Genomic DNA, 22,713 nt, shown 5'->3' with positions numbered 1-22,713 from the left:
ATCATGAGTCTGCAACTCTGTTTGGATTGGGGGACTGGTAACTACCCTCCACAGAGTGGCCGCAAAGCAAACCTCAACCTGGAAACTACTCAAATGCTGAGTGGATGAAGGGGAAAAATCCATTGCAAGTTGAAAATATTGTTAAGTGGAAAATGATTTAATACATCTAACTTGCCAAGCATCGTAGTTTAGTCCAGCCCACTTTAACCATGCTCAGAACTTATGTTAGTACATATTTGAGCAAAATAATTTAACACGAAGCCTATTTTATAATAAAGTGCTGAGTATTTTGTGTAATTTGTTAAGAACAGAATGGTCGTGTGGATACACTATCTCACCATTGCAAAGTTGAATGGCAGCATGTCTGTGTCGCGTGACTACAGTTTTCGAAATGATCTGTGATGTTGGAAATTGGGGAAGTTACCACTATTATTAGGGTGGTTTGGACAGTATATGACTGGAGAGGAGTTTCTGTATGTCAGGCTCAATATGCGGTGGGAGGGGGAAGCAAAGGGAGATGGGAGGGGCAGGAGTTGGAATGGAATGGTCCAGCTCTGAGTTCTTCCCTGCTCCCATTTAAGCAGATGGATTAAGAGTGTGAGCTAGCCTCACCCAGTGGACAAATGTGGAAGTGCACATCAAAGCTTAATGCCTTGCCTGGCTTCTCTTGCAGGCTTCCCGTGGTGCCAGTCAATTTTGGGGATGGGGTGCATATTCTGAGCTCAGCCATGGAATAGAGAATCCCCAAACACTGAGACCAGCCTTTCTGTCCTACTACAGAGAGCTAGACTCAACTAGACTGAGAAGACAAATGACATCTCTCACAGGAGAGAAAAGTGGATCCTACATCAACTGAGGGTTCCACTGTCCCCAGGCTTGACCTCTCACTAGGCATTCCAGGATGGGTTTGGGAATCACCTTTACTCAGGTGCTAGATGCTACTCCAGGAAGGTGGGTAGTAAAGCCCATTTTACAGGTGAGGGAACTGAGGCCCAGGTAGTTGGGTTTGTAAATGGCAGAGCTAAGGTTCAAACAGTTCTTCTGACTCCAAGTTCCAGCTTTAAACCATGACTCTCTTCTTAGAGGGTGTCAACCTTTTTTGTGTCATGGCTCTCTGTATCAGTCTGGAGAAACCTATTTGACCACCTCAGAATTATGTTTTAAAATACATAGATAAAAATGCATATGATTACCAGTTCTATTGAAATTGCCAAAATGCCAGTCCCACTGGAAGATTTTTTAAATCTTTTAAAAAGATTTAAAGGTTTTACATATGAACTCTTTATTGAGGTCTTAAATTCAAGATCTAGCAGTGGTTCTGGGAAAAATAAAGTTTCCAGGAAGTGATGAGTATAAATATTTTTAGATGTCTGGTATGACGGTAATATGAAATGAAACTATCAGGAATTTTATGGGCGACAGAGTCACAGGTCACTTTGCCATGGAAGGAAATGCTAAATTTCCATCAGAGGTCAGAGACAATAAGGGTATAATCTTGTTCCCATCTGAGCCTGCAGACCTCTTACATGTTAGGTATGGGTCCACCAGGGTCTGTGGACCCCAAGTTAAGACTTTTGGAGTCTGTTGCCTCTGACTCATTTCCCCTTGCCCTGTCTATTCCCAGGCTTCTCTGGAAACCTGCCTGAGAGTTGATAACTAGCAGATAGAGCTGGGTGCTCATTAAACAACAAGGACACTGACTCCATGGACACTTCCTGATACCTCCAATGTCCCAATGGTCTGTTGGACCCAGAGATACACAGAGGAATAAGATGCAGCCTTCCCTTTAAGAAGTCCCTTCCTGGTAGAGGTGCTTATGATGAGCCTCCAAATGAATCAACAGGCAAGGTGTGAGGCTCTGGGAACAGAAGTGTCATCCCGTGGCCTGGCAGTCCAGGTGGAGTCTCTAGAAGGCAACAAGAGGGCTGAAGATAGTGACAGGCAGCTTTGTGGGAACAGTGAAGCCTAGGGATCAGGCCCACAGGTTCTGCTGTTGGATGGCTTGGGTTCAAAACCTCTTCCATCACTTCCTAGCTGTGGAACTTTGTGATCTCTCTGCTTCAGTTTCTCGTTTGTAAATTGGAGGTGACTTTAACACCTCCTAACATTGGTGTAAAGATTAAATGAGTGGGGTATGGTGGCATACACCTGTAATCCTAGCCACTTGGGAGACTGAGGCAGGAGGATCATGAATGCAAAGCCAGCCTCAGCAAAAGCAAGGCCCTAAGCAACTCAGCAAGACCCTGTCTCTAATAAAATATTTTAAAAATGGCTGGAGAGGTGGCTCAGTGGTTAAGCGCCCCGGGTTTAATCCCTCATATCAAAGAAAAAAAAAAAAGATTAAATGAGTTTAAATTCTGTTAATTATGATGATGGGGCCCAAGTCCATTGGAGAGGTGGACAGAAGGGTGAGGACTTTCTAGGTGTCCGGGACAGCTGTGCAGAGGCTGGATCCTTTCCTTATGAAAGAAACAGGGAAGGGATTAGGGGCTGCTGGTCTGATGACCTAAGGTGGAACATGAACAAGCATGTTTTTATTTTATTTTGCATTGGGGAATAACATCAAACCTGTGATTTTACTAATATAACTCTGAAAGACAGGACCAGACTGAGTGTTTAGGTTTTAAAAAGTGATAATTTGATTAGAGAGTGTATTCATACAATAATATACCCCATAGGTGGCTTGGGACATGGCAGAAAGCAGGGAGGTGGTGGCGATAATGCTTTGAGTCATTGGATTGGAAGATGGGAACTGCTTCACCTCTGGAATTCTCCAGATTCTCCTGACTCGGCCCAACAATCCCCCAAACCCTAAATGGGACCCAGAGACTGAGGCAAACATGTAGTATGTGGAAAAAGCCCAGCAATACCACACCCTTTCATTTCTGGTTACACTCACAGGCAGGATTTCAAACCTCAGGTCACCACCCAAAAGTGGGTTATGAAACTAGAGTCATGGCCAGTATTTAAAAATGTGAAACAGATTAGGATAAAAAGTATCAAAGCGCCTTCCGGTCGTTAGGGTTATTAGTACTTGGAGACACATTCAGGTGTGGGCTTGTGGACCACCAATGACCAACTAGAATGCACTGCCTACTGTCGCTGGCAGGCAAAGACATCTGCTCAGTTGGAATCAAATCTGGTTGCTCCTTCTGCTCCTGACTGCTGTCTCACGGGGTGGTCCCCAGGTCTCTGAGCCACAGAGGCAGACGGATTTTCTTGAGTGAAAAACCATGTTTAAGCCAGGGTTTCTGATTTAGCCAAGGTGTTCCTGAGCCTACCTAGAGCCCACCTCTGTGGGATTGTGTTCTCTGGGAGGTAAGACTAGGATCAGGACAGTCAGGCTCCTGGGCTTTCTGCAGCCGCCCACCGTTCCCTTTTCCAGACTTCAAGCCCACACCCAGGGCTTCTGCTTCCAAACATTCCATCACTTTCCCCGTTGCAGCTTTTCCTTATCTCTCATGATTTCCTTATTTTGTGGCCTCCCTTCCCTTGTGATATGTGATCCAGCGGAGGGCTGCTCACTCTTGAAGTGGTCTCTGTGGGTTCCATTGCCCCCTTTCCATTGCCGTGGAGTTGGAGGGTTTGGTGGGGAGTCTGTGGATTTGGCTCAGCAGTTTCCTCCCACTGACTCATTCCATGTGTGACTGGGTGGTGACCTGAAGGACAGTTTTTGGATTGAGTATGTATATAATTGTTGTAATAGGAGTCACCCTGGAACAGGCTCTGAGACAATGATTGGAGTGTACATTTTAGGTTGAGCTCCATGAGATTGGCATTTTTTTCTTTAATTTTTTTTTTTTTTTATTTTGTTCTTGGGCTGGGGATATAGCTCAGTTGGTAGAATTCTTGCCTTATAAGCATAAGGTCCTGGGTTCAATCCCCAGCATTGAAAAAAATTTTCTTTTTAGCTATGCATGACAGTAGAATGTATTTTGACATATTATACATGCTTGGAGCATACCTTCCCATTCTTGTGATTGTTCATGATGTGGAGTTATACTGGTCATGTATTCATAAGTGAACATAGGAACGTTATATCTGCTCTGATTCATTCTATTGTCTTTCCTATTCCCATCCCTCTGAAATTGGCATTTTTAAAAGTCAAAAAAGGCCATGTATTAGTAATATCATATGATTCCCTATTTGTTTATATTTCAGAACTGGGGATTGAACCCAGGGGGTGATCTACCAGTGAGCTACATCCCTAACCCTTTTTATTTTTTATTTTGAGACAGGATCTCCATAAGTTGCTGCAGGACTCACTAAGTTCCTGAGGCTGGCGTTGACTTGTAATCCTCCTTCCTCAGCCTCCCAAGTCACTGGGATTACTGGTTTGTACCACTGCACCGGACTGCGCTAATATTTTTGTCAGGTGAAGGAGATATAAGCAGGAGAGTGGAGGAGTGTGGCAGGAGAGAGAAGGCAGCCAGAAAAAGAATTCATTTTCTAACCACTTTCTCTGTGGGCAGTTGAAGCTTCACCCTCTTGGATTAATTGAGGGAGATAGCATACATCACATACCTCATTATTGCACAGGAGGAGCAAGGAAAGTGGGTATTTACACACACCAACCTCAGCCTTTGGTTGGAGAGGGTGTCTTGAGAGGCAGGGGCCAGGGACATTATGTTCTTGGAACTGCTGGCGTGCTGCACTGGTGGACAGGGGCACGACAGGTATCGTTCACCAGGGCAAAGTCAGACAAAGCAATGTGAGTTGGAAGTCGGCCATGGTGTCCTGAGTAGGGGAGGGAAAGGGCACCAGAGGGCTGCCAACAGCACGTGCTGCAGGAACTGTGCCAGTGCATTCTGAAAGTGTCCCCTACGGTGCACTTTGGGGCACAAACTCCAGTTGCCAAGAAAATGCAATCACATTTCTCCAGAATAAGTTATTTTCTCTCCTGGGACCCCATTCTACAGAATCAGGGAAACAAAATCTCGACACTTTGACAGGCTTACCCCTTTCCTAGAATTGCATCAGTGCCAGGCAGCTGATCGGTGCTCGGACCGAGGAGTGTGGAGGGCCCTGGTTCTTGGTGGCATCTGTCCTCATGAGCCTCCACTGAGTCCTTATGCCTACTTTCCCCGGTGATCGCCGGCCTCACACACCCACCCTCATGGTGGTCCCCCAACACCTTCAGGCCTGACTCTTTCTTGAAGGCATCCTTTGGTTGCTTCTGTGCCAGCTGAGGGCACGGACTGGGGCTACCTGTGGCACTGTTCACCTTAGACTCATACCGTGTGCCAGGTCCTGTCCCTGGATCCTACCAGCTCCAGGATTCTGGCCAGGAGGTAGGGAACAGGGTCCCTCTGATGTCTAGACTGGCCTGTGTCCCTCCTGCCTCTGTCCTTTCCAGTTCAGAGAACATTTTTTAGTTTCGTATGGGCTAAAAAGAGAACCTTAATTTCTTCCATTTCCTGTACTCAAAATCCAAAGGAAAATTTGGAGACCTTCCCCAAGGTCTAGCCATTTAAGTGACAGGAAGGCCAATATGGGGGAAACATGACTTATTATTTTAAAAAGGTTATCCTCCCTTAGCCCCCAGGAACACACCCTGACCCCTTAGAGAGGCAGTGCAATCCCTTCCACAGGTGCCCCTCTGCTACTTTCTGCCTTCTGGCCCTTACAGCTTATACGATGCAGGAAAGAGTGTTGTCATCCTTCTTTAAAGAAGTTCTTGACTGGGAACCTCTGAATTTGGATGGGAAATGATTTACATTTTTATCTTCATTACTCCCCAATAAGGATAACGTCTACTTCAATTACAACCATAGGCAACAAAATCAGTAACGTCCGTAGGACCTGCCCCAGGGATCTTGAAATATCGTTCATACCCCTCACTGCCCTGGACTGAGTGTGCCTGTCCTTCTACCCTCTGTAAGTTGGAACCTAATCCCTACTGGGATGGTATTTGAAGGTGGAGCCCTTGGGAGGTGTTCAGGTCACAAGGGTGGAGTCCTACTGAATGGGATTAGTGCCCTTATGAAAGACACCTGCCCCCAGCAAGCTCCCTCTTCCCTCTGTCACATGAGCTCACGGTAAGAAGGCACCATCCGTGAACCCGGAAGGGACCCTTGGCAAATCTGCAGGTGCCTTAAACATCCCAATCTCCAGAACTGTGAAAAATACATTTCCAGAATACACAGTTTCTGGACCCCCAAGAGACTAAGACCATCACTATTGGGGCAGTTGTAGGATCCGTCACTAGGTTTTTTCCCATATGTTAATCTTGATAATACACAATTACTATATCATAAAGGTTTTAAAATGTTAGTAATTATTTCAGAATAAAAGTTTAACTTTTTAAGATATGTGTAGCTGTGTGTTTGTAAGAAATAACACAGAAATAATCGAGAGTACTTTTCACCCAGTTCCTCCAGCAGTATCCTCTTGCATAACTCTGGTGTACTGTCACAACCAAGGGTTCCACGTAGAGCACATCCACGGGTCTGATTCAGATGTTTCCAGTTTTACACGCACCCATTTGTGTGTATTTTGTTCTGTGTAATCTCATCAAGTGTGTAGATTCATGTGACCACCTACCACCACTGTGAAGACACAGCACAGTCCTGTGGCCACACCGATCCCTCAGGCGGTCCTTTTAAAGTCGGAATTCTCCCCTTCTCTCTTCCTTAGGCCCTGCCATCCACAAATATGCTTTTTATTTCTATAATTTTGATCATTTCAAGAATGTTCTATAATGGAATGTCTAACCTTTGGAGATTTATGTACTCTGAAAAATACGTAAACTGTTGAAATTGGCTTTTTCCCCATCTAGCACAGTCCTCTCCCAATCCATCCAACTTGTTTGTGCAGATCAACAGCTTGTCCCTTTTTCTTGTTGGGTGATGTTCCACAGCAGGCATGGACTGATTGCTTAACCATTTGCCTGTTGAGTGACCTTTGGATTATTTCCAGGTTTGAGCTAGAAATTTTTTTTCAAAAATTTTTTTTTTTTTGGTACTGGGAATTGAATCGAGTGCTCTACCTCTGAGCTACATCCCCAGCCCTTTTAATATATTTATTTATTTTTGAGACATGGTCTCACTCAGTTGCTGAGGCTGGCCTCAAACTTCTGATCCTCCTGCCTTAGCCTCCCAAGTAGCTGGAATTACAGGTATGCACCACCGTGCCTGGTTATCATTGATATTTAATATATTTTATTTCAATTAAAAATATTGTTCTGAGAAGGAATTCAAAGGCTTTGCTAGATTGTCCAAGGGACCCATTGGTGCAACAATGGGTTAGAAGAATCTTTCCCTCCACATGATTCCCTTCCACCCACAGAGACCAGATGGGAATGGGAGCAGAGAAGGGCAGAAAGCTGAGAGCCTTACCAGATCTTCTGTGCTCTAGGGGTGAGATCGGAAGCAGATGGCCCCTGTCACTGCAGGAACATCCAGAACCGATCCGCATTATAATGAAGGGGAGTGAGCCTGTCCCCGAAGGAGTCAGAGGATGACCAGAAACCCAGTCTCAGGGCAACTTGAAACCTAACCACTGTCCCCAACCTCAGGAAAATCTGCCATGCTCAGAAGTGAGCAACATGAGAGCTTTGAGGAGAGAGAGCACAGTGACAAACCCAGCCCCTTGCTCACGGGGAAATGAGAACAGCTGTGGTCGGATGGAGGGTTCAAGGAAGCATGGGGCCCAGAGCTAAGGTGACAGTGCATCGTGAGCTCCTGGGAACCATGGCAGGGGACAGGCCCATCGTCAAAGGACAATGTGATACCAGCTGACACTGATTTCATGTGTTGAGAGTTTTCTTAGTTTAGTTGTAGGAGTGAGGATTCCCTTAGTGATGACCTCCCGTCCTCCCTTTGCCCACACACAACCCCATAATTGGGCAGTTTCAGGAGGAGCTTGTATTCTGTCTCCTCTTCGTTATGCCCAGTGCCGTGTGGTTCTGTGGCTTAGGGAGGGATCTGGTAGCCCAGTGCTAAGACATGCCAGTAGCGAAGATGCCGTTTAGGAGGAAAATGCTCAAGCAGATAGGAAAGGGCCTACAGGAGGAGGATATGTCATCAAAGCTAAGCCAGATCCCCACTGCACAGCCACAGAAGAACAAATGCATCTGGAATTGAGCATCAGGGACGGCTCACTTCACAAGCCACAAACAGACGGCAGGTACTTCTTGGTGGATGAGCCACGCCATCTGTGAAGGAGTCTCCTGAACATCTTCAAACTGGAATCTGAGCAAACCTCTGACTTTCACTTTAAAGGAAATGCAGAGGACAGAAAGGCATGCTAGACAATACCAGAGGATGCAGTCAAAAAATCTCCAGACCCTGGGAAAATTTATAGACGGTAGGAACAATCAGTTTCCTCAGTACATAAGTTGATAGAGAAAGCACGAAGATGGAGTTGGAGAGAGGACTTACAGATGAAAAAAATCTACCTACAACCCTCATCATCACATGTAACTATCATCTATCGATATACATACATGTATGCGTGTACATCAATCACTCATAGCGTGTGGGCCTTATTTGAATTCTGATTCAAACACAAGAATAATGGAAACATTATGACATTTATATGGGACTGACTTATTTGATGATAGTAAGGAATTCAGTGTTGACTTTTTAGGCGTGACACAGGTCAGAGTCCTTATCTTTCAAAGGCACCTACTCAAATATTTAAAGATTTCATGATAGGATATCTGCTATTTGCTTCAAAATAAAACAAGAAGTAGTAAGTGGGTGGCGGAGTAGGCAAAAGAGATCGGCAGCTGATTGGTCATTGTCGAGCTGGGTGGTGGATGCTTGGGAGTTCATCATACCCGTCGGGTGCTTTTGGAGGACATTATTTCAAAATTGCCGTAATAAACAACTTATTTAATAATATGGCAGGAATTATCTGGCGAGGAGGGGAAAACATCTGGCTTCAAAAGGGAGGATGCAGGAAACCAATAGGGTGGAGGCTGAGGGTGGAGCTGAAATTTGCAATTACCTAATCACTTTGTGTCTTATTTTCCTCATTCTAAAATGGGGTTGTAGGAGGATGAGACAGATTAATATGTGTAGGTCACGGGAAGCAGGATCCAGTTCAGCCACGTGCAAGACAAGCATGAGTGAGCAAGTTTTTCTGCCCTTTGTGCCCTGTCTGGGGTGTGGCCCAGGCCAGGTGCTTGGGGAGGCCCTCCTGCATGGGGTGAAGAGGTGAAGGGGTGGTGGGGAAAGGTGTCTAGTTCTTAACTGTTGATTAGCAGCTGGTTCCTTGAATTTCCAGAGACACTGAAGTATTTAAAAGAAAATAACTCCAGAGAAATGAAACTGGCTACTCAAAGCTGGCAGCCATCCATCCATATTCAGGCCCAGGTGCTATTATTTGCCATCCCTGACCTTGAACTGGCTGGGCATCTAGTTTCCAGTCATGGGCTTGCAGAAGCACAAACAGCGGTCTCCAAGGGCAAATTCTTAGAGTCAAAACAGAATGTCACAGCTGATAGGCATTTGGACATCGCTGAATCCCACCCTCTACGACTGCTCCACAGGCAGGACACTGAGCTCCAGGTGTGGGATCTTTGTGTACAAGAAGCCTTGAAACTGGTCTTAGGTAAGAGCAGGTAATTCCAGGAAGGCTTTCTACATCAAAGCATGCATTCACTCAGTAAACTTTTGAGTGTCTACCATATGCTAATTTCAAGTTGGGATATGCTGGGGATCTTCAGATGGGCAAGGGATAATTTCTGTCCCAGAGAAGTAAAACAGTTCTGAGTTGGAAGGTTTAGAGAGAAGGAAAGAACAAAGAATGAAACAGAATAGTCACAAAGATAGTGGGCAAAAGAACTCCAGGGTGGGAGTCAGCAAATCTGCATGGCTCTTACCAACTGTGTGTTTCTGGGCAAGTGACTTTCCCTCTCTGAGCCTTGGCAACCTTGTCCGCAAAATGGATGTGATAGCCTGGCCTAATCCCCAGAGAAGATATCTGGAAAGCCACTCCCTAATTCTAAAAGATAATACATGACTGGAGACATTTTGATAAATGAATAAATATATTGATTTCAAAAAAATACATTTATATTAAGGCAAGAGATTGGGAGCAGGGCAAGGGTCATAAGCTCCCTGTTTAGTGGTAGCAGCCCCCTCCAGAGGCCCCAAGCACAAGTCCCTATGCAGATGTACTAAAGAGGAGATATCACCAGTCTGGAATGGACAGACAGCCTGGGGGCTGTGCAGAAAGAGGAAATGGGAGAGGTGAGCTGAGCGACATTTGCTTCCTGTTGTGCCGTCAATGGAGCATGATAGGAAGAAGTCGGTCTGAGACTCTGGCACAGCATCTAATCAAAGTGAGTAAATATGGGCACTAACCAAGCTTCTAAATTGAAGGGTGAGTTTGTGGTTTTGGAAATCAAGAGTTTTAAGATCCTAGAGGAGGACTAGATGACCCACTCATAGGCTCAGCTAGAACAGCATGAGCTCTGTCCCAAGAAGACAGAGAAATGGAGAGAAAGAGACAGAGTGAGACGGAGGATGAGGCAGGACCAACCAGGGCTTTCCCATCAAAGTGCCAATATGCTAAGTGCCAGTTGGGCGATGATGGAAAATCAACTGGCTTGTCTCCTGAGCTCCTGCTGGGTGTGGGGACAGCGCCAGGTATTCTGTGCACATGAACAAGGCCTTAACTGTAAGGAACTGGCAGTCTGGGAGGGAGACAGATTTGTCCCTAAATGATAATTACCCTACAGATTCCAGCAGAAATGAGAACAGGGGATCAGGGAGGCCTGGAAAACCTTGGGGAAGTTCTCAGGGGGTGGTGGGCCTGGAGCTGGGGGTGTGGTGCAAGACAGGAAGGATCTGCCACTGCAGCCCAGTGGTTCACAGGTGCACACTCTGGGCTCAGCTGAAAAGAGAAGCAGGTGTTTTGAAAATGTGATGCTATTTTTCACTGTATCTGTGGATGTGGCCCATGGGTTAAGAGTGGAAGTGTGTTAGGAGGTACATCAGAACATCAGAATAGTGAAGTATCAAGGTCTACTCTGAAGATGAAGCAGCATTGCAACCCTGGGTGGGATCCTGCGTACTCAGCTCCTGACCTTAGAGGCTGGGTCCACTCTCTCCCAGGACAGACAGAGTCCTTGCATGTCTTAAAGCAGGAGAGCTGCATCCACAGCCTTCTCCCTTGGGCCCACGTCAACCCTGGCAAATGCTTGCTTTCCTGGGCTGGAACTTCTCTGACTGCAGTGTACTGCCCTTTCTCTTTTGGCTGCCCTTGTAGCTGGTGGAGGGCAGCTGGTAATCATTCCTTGGGTGGAGAGCATTTCCTTTGCAAATTTGGAAAATAATTTGGGTAAATGCTACCAGCTATCTGCTGCCTTGGCTTCTTATAATCACCCCTGCAGCCTGGCAGAAGGGGGATGAAAACGGGAATAATTCAGGATGTGAGGTTAGTGGTGCTGGAGGGAGGAAGAATGGCTGGATGGCAAGTGGCAGGACCTGAGGCCACCTGGCTGGTTCAACCCTTGCTGGAACTTCCTGCCTACGGAGCTATGACACGCGTTCCCTGACTGCAGTCTGCCTATTCCAGGAAAAGTTCCCATCCTTGCTGGGAAGGTGCCTCCGTGAGTTCTGGGGAAACCCAGCCACCTGCCAGAGAGTGTTTGATGTGCTGTGATTGGGAAGTGACATGTCTCATTAGAAAGCTGGCGCAGTAGGAAGCAGATGGGTTGAGATATTTTAAAAAGGTTGAGAAAACTTGACCAGCAAGATAAATAATGATGGTAATGGAATTAAATAAATGCCCTTGAATCCCTACTGATATAAAAAATAAACAAATAAGGAGAAGGACTGGAATTCTTCTAGTAAAATTCAAATTGACAAATGTAGAAAGAATGAAGGAAATAGGAAACTGCCAATTGGCAAACACCATGGTAATGATTGATTGTTGGAAAGTATCATCAATGGATACTCAAATTAGTGGGCAAAACTATGATGAGAAACAGGATATTTGCAGTCTCCAAGAATCTGTTCACAAGAGTCCTACTAATTAATAGGAATTAATTAGTTAGTCTAATTAATTAATTAGTCTTAATACTAATTAAAAGGAATAAATAATAATTTTACAGAGTAAAAACTTGGTAGATACCAGCTTTCTGAAATGATCAAAGCTGACACCACCAGTCAAAAGACATACTGAAACTGTACCTCTGATATGAGGCACTGAGGACACCCACCACTTCTGTGGCACCCTACCCAAAATGCATCACCTCAATATGATCGTGAAGAGACATTCTACAAGGAGGTAGCCAGTATTTTTCAAAACCACCAAGGCCTTGAAAGGCAAAACCAGACCAAGAGGTTGTTCCAGAATGGAAAGAATCAGTCAAATGTAATGTAGGGTTCTGGTTTAGATCCTGGGCATAAACAGGACATTAGTAGGACAATGGATGAAATTTAAGGGGCTGGGGAGATGGCTCAGTTGGTAGAGAGCTTGCCTTGCAACCACAAGGTCCTGGGTTCAAGATGGAAATTTAAGATCTGTGTATGAGTCCATCTCATATTGCTATAACAATATACCTAAGGCTGGATGCTTTATAAAGAAAAGAGATTTATTTAGTTCACATTTCTGGGGATTCAAGAGCATAGTGCCAGCATCTGCTTAGTTCTGGTGAGAGGACTTCAAGGCAGGTCATATCATAGTGGAGGGAGTCTGTGTGGAAGAGGTTACATGGCAAGACAGGAAGCAAGAGAGAGTCCTAATAGCCAAACTTGTTCTACAACAATCCATTCTTTGGAGAATCAAGCTACTCTGAGAAACCAACATTAATTTCTTTCAAAGGCAGTGCCCCCATGACCTATCTACCTTCACTAGGTTCACCTCTTGAAGTCCACCACCTCTTAACACCACCACACTGGGGACCGTGCATCTTTGGGAGGATATACCCAAACCATATTTGTTAATAGTACTGTATCAATGTTCATTTCCTGGCTAGATCATTGCATTATGACTATGTAAAATGTCAATGTCAGGGAAAGCTGATTGACAAGTGTACTAGAATCCTGTGTATGATTTTTGCAAGTTTAAAATAATTTTAAAATAAAAAACTAAAAAGGGGGAGTGGTGAAGAAGGAGCCCAGGTTCTAGAATTTATTGTCGTTTAAGAGGAAACCAGGTTCTACGGCTCTTTCTGGGCAACTCTCTGGGCCTTATTTTCTAGAGCTATTGATAACTCACATTTGGCCTGGAAAGACTTGGAGATCCATCCTACTGGAGGATCCCCTGCTCCCTCTCTCTGAGTGAACATTTGCCACAGGCTTGATCTCTGGGTGGCCCATGGACCCCAGAGAAAGGCAATGTCTAAGTCCATATCCACCTGATGCCCATCTGAGGGACCAACCCCATCCTTAATACAGATGCAAAAAAAGAGCCTCAGAAAGTTGAGGCCAACCTCTGTGGGTCACAAAGCTGGTAAATGCAGAGCCAGATTCCCAATACCAGGGCCTTTAACCACTTGGCGTTACTTCTATACTGCTTCTGCTGTGTGTGTAGCAAACACTGGTCCTGGAGTTGAAAGTGGCTGGGACCCTGATCCTGGGTCACAGGGGAGAGGGATCTTCATACTTCTGAGCATATAGCAGGCATTCATTCAATCAGTCTTCCGCTTTTACCCAGCCCTGGGCTTGGGCTGCAGGGTCAGATGTGCGCTCCTTACCCAGCAAGGAAGCAGACAATTAAAAAGGCAGCCAGCTCTATCATGCTGTGATGGCGTGTGCAGGGAGGAGGGAGGAGAGATGGTTTGGAAAGTCAAGGAGACCAGAATATTGCTGATACTCTGATTGAAACACAGAATAACTTGGAGAGAGTTAGGGCTGGAGGAGACTCCTGGAGGAGTTTAGGGTTGGAGGAAGATGGACAGGGGATCCTGCTGCGGGGCATGTCCAGGATTTATGAAACTGGGTGTGAGATGTCTGGCAGTGGGACTGGAACGTCATCCAGTCGGAGGACATGGTCAGACCTCAAGGTCTGGACCGGTTGTTAGTGTCCTTGGCCCAGCTGCTAGGGAGCCATTCCAGAGAGATCTGGTTGGGGATGCACTTTTTCCAGAGTAGTTAGAATGTCCTTGGGGGTGCTCCTCCTTGAGGTGTGTGTTTGGGGGTCATTCAAGCTTGACACATTTGTCAACTGGAGAAGCAACTTGCTGCTGAGTAGCTGATGGGAGGGCTGGGGCTCTAGGAAAGGGATGTCCTCCCCCTACCCCCAGTCGTAAAGCAGGATGTGTGCAGGCTGCTGTTCAGAGAGGAAGAGCTCACGGAGTTGAGGATCACTCCCACGGCACTTCCCTGAGGAAGAGGCACTGAGACTGCTGCTCTCCTCCCGGGCTTGTCATTCTGGCTCTGGTAGGTTATGGCCATACTCAGGGAAGGGTGGACCTGCTCAGAGGCGACAGGGAGGGATGGACGCAGTGGCCTGGGGAGAAGAGGCGCTAGGAGGAGTCCTTGAGGATCTTCCTCTCTAGGGCAGTTTTGGGGGTGCTTGCCCCAGTACCTGGGGAGCAGGTTGGTCAGTTGGTCTCTCCCCCTCCCCCTGGCTTGGAGAATCTGATTTGGGGATTTTTTATTTTTTTTTGATCCCTGAATGTTGGTTCTCAGACCTGACTGGGGATCTCAGGCACTCCCTTCCTTCTCCAACCTGTGTCCCCAGCTGTGACAATGGATTCAAGAAGATGGTCTTCCTAGGGCTGGGGTTCCCCAGCTCTGTGGTCTTTTTTCAAACAGGCCTCCCCCCCCCCCCCCGATGGCCCCTGTACTCTATTATTATCCCCTAAATTCTCAGCCTGTTCCTTCTGTTCCAGATAGCTCCAGGATCCAAGCAGTCCCTGGATTCTCTTCCCTCCATCGAGTCAGAGCCAACTGTCCTTTAATAGTAAGTTTATTTGTGTCAGGGCCTGGGTGGGAACCAACAGTTATGCACTAGGCACTCAGTTAACTGTTGTTAAAATCCACAAGGGAGCTGAGAAAAACTATGACTCAGAGAGGTTAAGTAATTAGCCCAGGGTTACTCAGCTATTAAGATGTGAATTAATTTATATTCTGCTGCGTATACCACTCTTCCTGGGGGTGGTGGAGGTATTTCATTTTGAACTCAGCCTCGGGCTGAAATACAGAGGCAGGGAGCTCTCTTCGTAACGTTTCAGGTAACAATAAAGGAGGCAGAGAAACAAAAATAATTAATTACTTAATTAATTTACAAAACCACTGGGAAAAGATGAAAATTGTGACTTCTCCTGCCACAACAATTCCTCAAAGTGCTGAGTTCTTTGAAGTGTTTGCTTCTGTGTTCACTGGAATAAGCTTTGGGAAAACAGTTACTTTTTTTTTTTTTTTTTTATCAATGTCACCAACACCCCCATTTCTTGATAAGAGCCAGGAAACATGGAGGAATGTGGGCCCTGGGAGCGTGGGGAGCAGGGAGCCTCTCAGGAGTTAGCAAGTGACCCCTGCCCTGCTGGGGACTGGAAGGGCCACTCCCTTCCAGCCAGACTTTGTGATTCCACAAATCCATGAGGATTGGTGTGGCAACAAATCCATGAGGGTTTCTGGGCAAGAAACTAGACAAACAAGTCACTCTGAAATGTTCACAAGGTTATCTCTGTGGGGGTGGGATCGTGGGGTGTTTTTAGCCTCTTTTTTTTTTTTCTATTTTTTCCCTTTGTGCTTCTACATTTTGTACTGAACATATGTTATTTTTGTTGTCAGGAAAATGCAGGTTAAAAGAGTAAAGAGAGAGCAGGCACAGTGGTCTGGGAATTATAGCCCTGAGCGCTGGAGCCCACTCTACCTGTCTTGCAGCTCTACCTGTCTTGCAGCGTAGCCCTGAGGTTCCGTGAGGCCGGCTGTAATGTCCCCTGGCTCCTCCATGGGGAGCCAGGAAGAAGCAAGGACCAGATAGAAAAGAGCCTTGGAAAGCAGAGTCCCAGGGCCATGTCAGGATGGGTGGCTGTTGTTTTACCTTTTTTGGTGAGGCTGGGACTTGAACCAGGGCCTCAGGCAGGCTAGGCAAGCACTCTGCTGAGTCACATCCCTGGCCCCTGCTACTGTTTCCACCACATTTTATAAATCACGTTCCATCTGAATGTGCTGCTCCCCAGGATGGATGGCAGACAAGCAGAGGCACAGTGTAACCAGAACAAGGCTCTTTGCAGAGGACCTCTGCTTGAACCAGAAGGGCGACAGTGCTGACAGAGAGTGCCAGGGTTGCTCAGTTTTCGTGGCGTGTGCTGGGTAGGGGCAGTGCCGTCTCTCAGGGCGCCCCGGGCGGGGGTGGGGTTTCACCTGCCCCTGCTGTTCTCTGCCATGCTTCTTCACGCCACTCAGGTCTCGCCACCATCTTCAAGCCCCTCCCGGGTGCGTGAGTTTTTCTCTGCTGATAAAATAAAGGGAACTAAGGTTCCTTCGGTGACTTCTACCCATGTGTTTGCCTCTCAGCCTCTAGGAAAGTATTATTTTTCAGAATGGGGCATACCATCGTCCTGTCTCAATGACCTTGTGATCCTGCTGTCTAGTTCCAGCTTCTCGGTGATTTTGCTGACATAATCCAGAAGGCTGAGCTGACTTCCCAGTCCCTTCCCAGCATCTTATCTCACTCCCAGAGCCTTGAAGGCTGGTACACTTTTTAACTCCTAATTTTTTGACATGACTGTTAGCCCTGTAAGAAGGAGAGCTAGTTTGGCTGTGTTATTTCTCCCTGAGAGGTTTTAATCCCTGGGTTCCTGGGGGGCCTGCTTTTCATGGGAGGTCTCTGGCTGTGTCACAAGGGGGATTTGTTCCAGGACATCCCTGGCCCCAACTCTGTGAAAACCAGAATCCTTTGATGCTCTAGTCCCTTATATCATAAACTAGCACAGTACTTACATATAACCCCACAATCCTCCCACACATTTTAAGTCACTTCTAGAAGACTTGTACCACCTACTACAATAGACATGTACATTGTACATCTGTAAATAGTTGTTATACTGTATTGTTAATGATGACAAGAAAAAAGTTGGTGCATGTTTAATACAGATGCAGATTTTTTTTTTTTTTTCAAATATTCTTGATCTGCACTTACTTGAATCTCTGGATGGAGAGCCGGTGGATACGGAGGGCTGACTGTACTTGCTGTGTATCCTTGGGAGTGTTACTCTCCCTGAGTTTCAGTTCATCATCTTTAAAATGGGGCCTATCTCATAAGGTTGTTATGAGTTATCAGTTCATTAATACATATAAAGCTCAGAGGAGGAAAGCCACAACTTGTTGGCTATTTTCTTTGAAAGGTAGTGTATTTAGTGTTTAAGTGCATGGACTCTGGCTTTCAAACCCTGGTTCTACTTCTCAGTGGCTCTGTGGTCTTGGATCAACTCTCTACCCTCTCTGTAGCTTTTGTGTCCTCAGCTGTAAGCAAAATGTGGAGATTAAATAAGTTAATATATTTAGAGTACTTTTTCAGGGTTCAGGGATTACATCAGATTGAATGTTCATAAAATCCTTTACTGTTAGTATGGATTATTCTATGGGTGAGAGAATTAACTAGTGGAAGACCAGGGCGCTGGACAGAAGCCCTGCTTTGTCTTGGGAAAGCTGTGGCAGGGCCTGAAGGTTTAAGTCTGAGGGCACCCCAAACAGACTGGGGAAATGTAGCCAAGTCTGCCTCCCCAGGTGGCCATCCCTAAGTACCTGTCCCTAGTGTGCCATTCCGAAGGCACTAGATGGCTTTCCTCTCTTCCGTGTGGTCTGTGCTGCCTTTTCCATTCATGGGCCGTCAGCCTCCCGTTCAGGCCTCCTAATCAATGGCAGTGTGGTCTCCCGTTAGTTCTTTGTCTCTAAGGTGAGTTTCATCTCTCACCTTATCTTTCACGAGCTAGCTTGGGCTTTGGGCCTGGATTCAAATCCCAGCTCGGCTGTTTATTAGCTGTGTGACCTTGGGCAACTTCCTTAGCCTCTCGGTGTCTCAGTCTCCTCAGATTTAAAATAGAAATACGACTGCTTACCTCCTAGTGTCATTGTAAAGATGAATGAATACAGGTGAAGTTCTGAGAATGGAGCCTGGTCTGTAGCATGTGCTATATGATTGCTGCATGTCATTGTTGTATCGAATTTAACATCTGGGGTTTTCCTGGCCCCAGAGAAAGAAAGCAGAGAGATCCAACCGTTGCCAGCTTCCCCTGAGGCAGGTTCTCTGCCACCTGGGTTTAATTTCTCTGTGCCTGTTCCAAAACCAGAGGGCATTTTGCAGCCAGGAGCTGTGGTCAGAGTGTGAACCATTTCACAATTCCTGCCTCGACTTTTCCAGCCACAGACGGACCAGGAATGTAGGATGGGAAGGCCAGAGTCACGGGCAGAGAGGGCCTGAGGGGCCAGCCCAAGTTGAGCTAAGACTCCTCCATTTTACCCCAGTTCTCCCCAGAGCAGAGTGGTGGGGGACATTTCCTGGGGGAGGGGTCAGGAAGCCACAGGGCTGCCTCCCTGCAACAAGTCAAGGCTGCACCAGCTGGAGGCAGCACTGAAACGTGGTTCACAGGGAAGCGGGGGCTCTGAGCCAGTCACGCTCCTGGTCACGGGCTCCAGAGGCTGCGGGGGCAGAGCTGGCCCAGGCTGGGGAATAGCTCAGAAGGAGGGCGGCGGCTCCCCTGTGTCCGGGAGATGGGTGGAGAGGCGGAAATGCAGGAAGGAAAAAATGACAAGGGAGGAGAGAGGAGGCTGTGCTGATGGATTCAACCATCATCTGCTCCGTGCCTCTCAGATGCCAGCCCCGTGCTGGTGTGTCGTGGGGACACAGGGGTCACCCTGGGAATCTCCAGATTAACAGGGGAGACAGGAGATTGTCAAAAGCAGCTCTGAGGCTGAAGAATGGCCTTTGGTGAGTGCTCAGAGGTTGGGGCGGGGGTTCCCCAGGCCAGCAGTCCAGGCAGGCTCCTGGGAGGGGAGGAATTGGGGTGCATTTTAAAGAACTTCCAGTCTAAAGAAGCCAGCGTCAGTTGTCCTCTAGGAATGATCCTAAGTGATATTCTTGGATTTACATTCCCAAAACTGGTGTGACCTCTTGAGGTCAGGCTTGAAATTGTTTGATCAGTCTGTTTTATCAGGTGCCCTGTAAATAGCACACTCAGCAAAGGTATGTGCTTAGCACCTGAGAGGGACTTACATGTGGCCTTAAGGGCTCTTGGCTGGACAGGAGGGTGGCGGCAGAACTGAGGTGGGATGTGGGACAGGAAGATGGTGGGAGACAGGGAAGAGGGAGATGTGTGTGGGCGGGGCTTCGTGGGTGAGATCTCACCTCACAGCAGCTCCAGGCTAGGGGTCGGCAGGTGGAAGAGGAAGATAAGGAGAGAGGGGAAGCCCTGATTTAGAGTATTTGCCATGGCGTCAATATTTCCGATGTCAAGCAACCAACTTAATGTCACCGAACGCAGAGTTGGTAGATTCCATGATCATTTGTGGAATGCCTCTGAGATGCCACACAGCTGGTTCTCATAAGCCTCTAGGAGCTGGCCCCACACACTACTGACTTTGAGTTTTCTCTACTACTAGATGCTAAGTCCAGAAGTCCCATCCTCTGAGACTCATCCTTCAGGTTCAAGTTTGATCCATTTTGAAAGGGGAACCTCAGGGGAAGGGCTCACTAATTCCATCCAATTCTGGGTCTGTCATTTGCTAATCTGAGGCTGTGGGCAGTTGGACATCAACTCAGCAAGCCTCAAGTTCCTTACCTGAAAAATGGGGATCATAAAGATATTGCTTCCCAGGGTCATGGTAAGGATCAAAGGAGAAGGTTACATGTGAGCAGTCAGCCACAGCAGGAGCTCAGCTAACATGACTGCCTTCTTGTCTACATGGACATAGCAATATCTTCCCTCTCGTTGCCTCAACTGCATCCTCTCTGAGGGGCCTTGGGGATAAAGTCTGGTTGCCCAGCAGGAGATATTACTTTGCATCCGGAGGTTCTTGCAAAGCCAACACTGCAGCCAGCCTACACCAGCAGCCTTAGGAAGCCACCAGAAAGACACTGTTACTGCCCCAGAGATAAGCTGTGGCTTGCCTCTTTGACCTTGACCCTCCCTATTCTGCGAAGCCTCCCTCTCCAGCCCCTATGTAATTCTCTGGATTCCTTAAAACTTACTCTGCAGAATTTCACACACGATTGCCTTCTTTTTTATTTTTTAATATTTTTTAGATGTTGATAGACCTTTATTTTATTCATTTATTTAGATGTGGCACTTTGAATGGAACCCAGTGCCTCACACATGCTGGGCAAGTGCTCTATCACTGAGCTACAACCCCAGTCCACCATTGCCTTCTTACCTGCTACTTTATACTAAGATGTGAATGACTTCACTCATTCCTCTCAAGGTGTTGCTGGAGAAGCCAAATGAATTCAGGGATTAAGCCAAAGTGCAAACAAAAAAGGAAGCAGAAGGGGGCTAAATGAGGGACAGTTCAGAGAGAGGTAGATCTAGACCTGAACCACAGTCAGGGGCATGGGGCTTAGAGGCTCAGACAATCGCTTATTGCATGCTTTGTTTGAGTCATTCCACTTCCTCAGGTCTCCATCTACCTGTAAATCGAGGCAGGTGGACGGGATGGACTCATGTTCTCTCAGGCCGAGGTTCTCAGAGCACAGGAGGGCTCTGGAAGTGCACTAATTTCCACTGCTGCCGTAACAAATGACCACACATTTCATTTCAAACAACACAGATTTATTATCTTGCTGCCGCTGTGCTGCTCTGACCGCCCCCCACCCCCGCTTGCTTCACCATGCCTCCTTCCCTGGCTCTGAATTTCCTGCTCCCTCTCACAGGGACCCTTGGGATTTTGTTGGGCCACCCGCGTAATCTAGGGCAATCTCCTCATCTCAAGGTCCTTGATTGAATCTTATCTGCCAAGTGCCGACAGATATCTAAGGTAATGTATCCACAGGGCTCAGGGATTAGAATGTGGATATCTTTGGGGGGCTCCCAGTAGGGGGCTGTGTTTCACAAGGGGGCTCAATAAAGCCTTGACATTGATGTCCTTCTGACATCTAGAGTCTCTGGAACAGCCAGGGAGGGTAAGAATTCAGCCATACTTTCCTCAATGTCCCCTTTTGGTGACAACTGGATGGGGTAGGACAGAGGCTGAGGATGAGAGGAAACCAGAGACAAGGCACCACGTGCCGAGTTTGGGGTCCTATGTGTCCCTGGACAAGTTGCTTTGCTCCTGGTTAAATGAGGCTACAGTCCTCTCTGATTTGTGTTATAAGATGTCCACAGCTGACACGAAGGTGCCCAGTCAGCTACAGCATGCGTGTCGGGTGCTGGTTGCTGAGCCATTGTTGATATTATTGATGAAAGTGATGGGTCATTCCACAAGCAGCAGGACCTGGCAAGACTCCCAGAGTCAAAGATCAGAGGGTTAGAGGCCTTGGATGGGTAGGGGTCAGAGTGTTCCAAGTGAAGAGAGGTTTTCAAAGGTAGCCTGGACCAGCCCAGGTCCTGCTGATTCTGACCTTGAGTTTTGATCTAAACATTCGTCAGACTCATTTGTTTGCTAAAGCAGAAGACTGCTGAGCAAAGCGACTTTGACAAATTGGGTGAAGATCAAGGCCAGTGCTGGCAGCTCAGAAGAGAGTGGTGTACAGTTACTGTTATCCTGACTAATAAGTCCTGTGCAGGCCTGAGGACCGAAGGGCACCCTGCTCCCTGGCCCTCCCAGCGCCTCACAGACTCCCAACACCAGCCCTGTGCTGGTGACATTATCCCTCCCATGGGGGAGGAGCTGGGGGCTCAGGGCCAGAGACCCCAGATACCCAGGAGGGGAATGGGGGAAGGCACAGGGCTACGATCCTGAGGCTGGTCAGAAGCAGAGCTGCTTCTTAGATAAAGCAGCTCTGAAGGTTTCCACCACAAGTGAGCTCACAGCATCATGAATATCGAAAGAATGGAAAGGAGCCTTCTCAAGTCAATAGTTCTTTCAAAATTCTGCCTGTTAATATTTCTAAACAAACAAACAAACAATAGGCAGCAGGGCAGGGTGAATGGCACTATAATCTTGGGAGCTCAGGAGGCTGAGGCAGGAGGATCACAAGTTCAAAGCTAACTTCAGCAACTTAGCAAGATCCTGTTTCAAAATAAAAATTAAAAAGATCTGGGGATGTGGCTCAGTGGTTAAGCACCCCTTTGTTCAATCCCTGGTACCCCACTCCCCACCAAAAAAGGGGTAAACTTTCTGCCAGGAAGGACTAGGGAAAATATTTGCAATGTACATGCAGAAAATAAAAATCCATACCATAAAAGATCCCTTATAAAATGAGAACCCCATCCCTTAAAACCATAAATAATTCACAAAAAATGCAAACTGGCATTGAGCATCAAATCAAATTTGCATTTAATTGCAAATCAAATCAAAGAATATGAAATAAAATGCAGAGGTACTGGTTAGAGTTGATTTGTACTTCTTGGTGACCCATTGTCATCAGCTGATGGGTCCCTGTTTAGTGACTCTCATAATTGTCTGCTTGAGTCATATGCACTTTTTTATCTTCCTCCTCTCTTCTCCCCAGAGACCCTTCCCCATTAGTGGACAATCTAATATACTGAACATGAAGCGGATCTCTCTCTTTCTCTTCTTCAGGAACTCAGTATAGGATTGGACATAATTCTTGGTTCATGACAGACTTGTATCCCTGGTTCATATGAGGTTTTCTTTTTAAAAATTACTTTCATTCTTCAGGACATAGGTCTGAGCAAAGATTTTT

The 22,713-nt window shown here is 46.8% G+C and overlaps 1 protein-coding gene across 6 annotated transcripts in view; it reads left to right on the top strand.

Moving 5' to 3' along the window:
- Nucleotides 1-22,713, top strand: part of Ackr2 (atypical chemokine receptor 2) — a 53,782-nt gene that overhangs the window by 23,327 nt on the left and 7,742 nt on the right. Inside the window, exons 1-3 of one of the 6 annotated variants that reach the window (XM_047532088.1) lie at nucleotides 14,210-14,339; nucleotides 14,795-14,865; nucleotides 20,838-20,882. The exons of 1 other annotated variant lie outside the window; for it this stretch is intronic. The gene's annotated coding sequence lies outside the window, so the exon portion shown is untranslated. Of the gene's footprint in view, nucleotides 1-14,209; nucleotides 14,340-14,794; nucleotides 14,866-18,667; nucleotides 18,841-20,778; nucleotides 20,883-22,713 lie in introns of those variants that run through there. 4 more of the 6 variants (XM_047532085.1, XM_047532089.1, XM_047532086.1 and 1 more) reach the window with 4 other exon arrangements.

This window comes from Sciurus carolinensis, chromosome 17 (genome assembly GCF_902686445.1).
Source record: "Sciurus carolinensis chromosome 17, mSciCar1.2, whole genome shotgun sequence".
Classification (NCBI taxonomy): Eukaryota; Metazoa; Chordata; class Mammalia; order Rodentia; family Sciuridae; genus Sciurus; species Sciurus carolinensis.
This window is presented reverse-complemented; position numbering and strand designations above follow the sequence as displayed.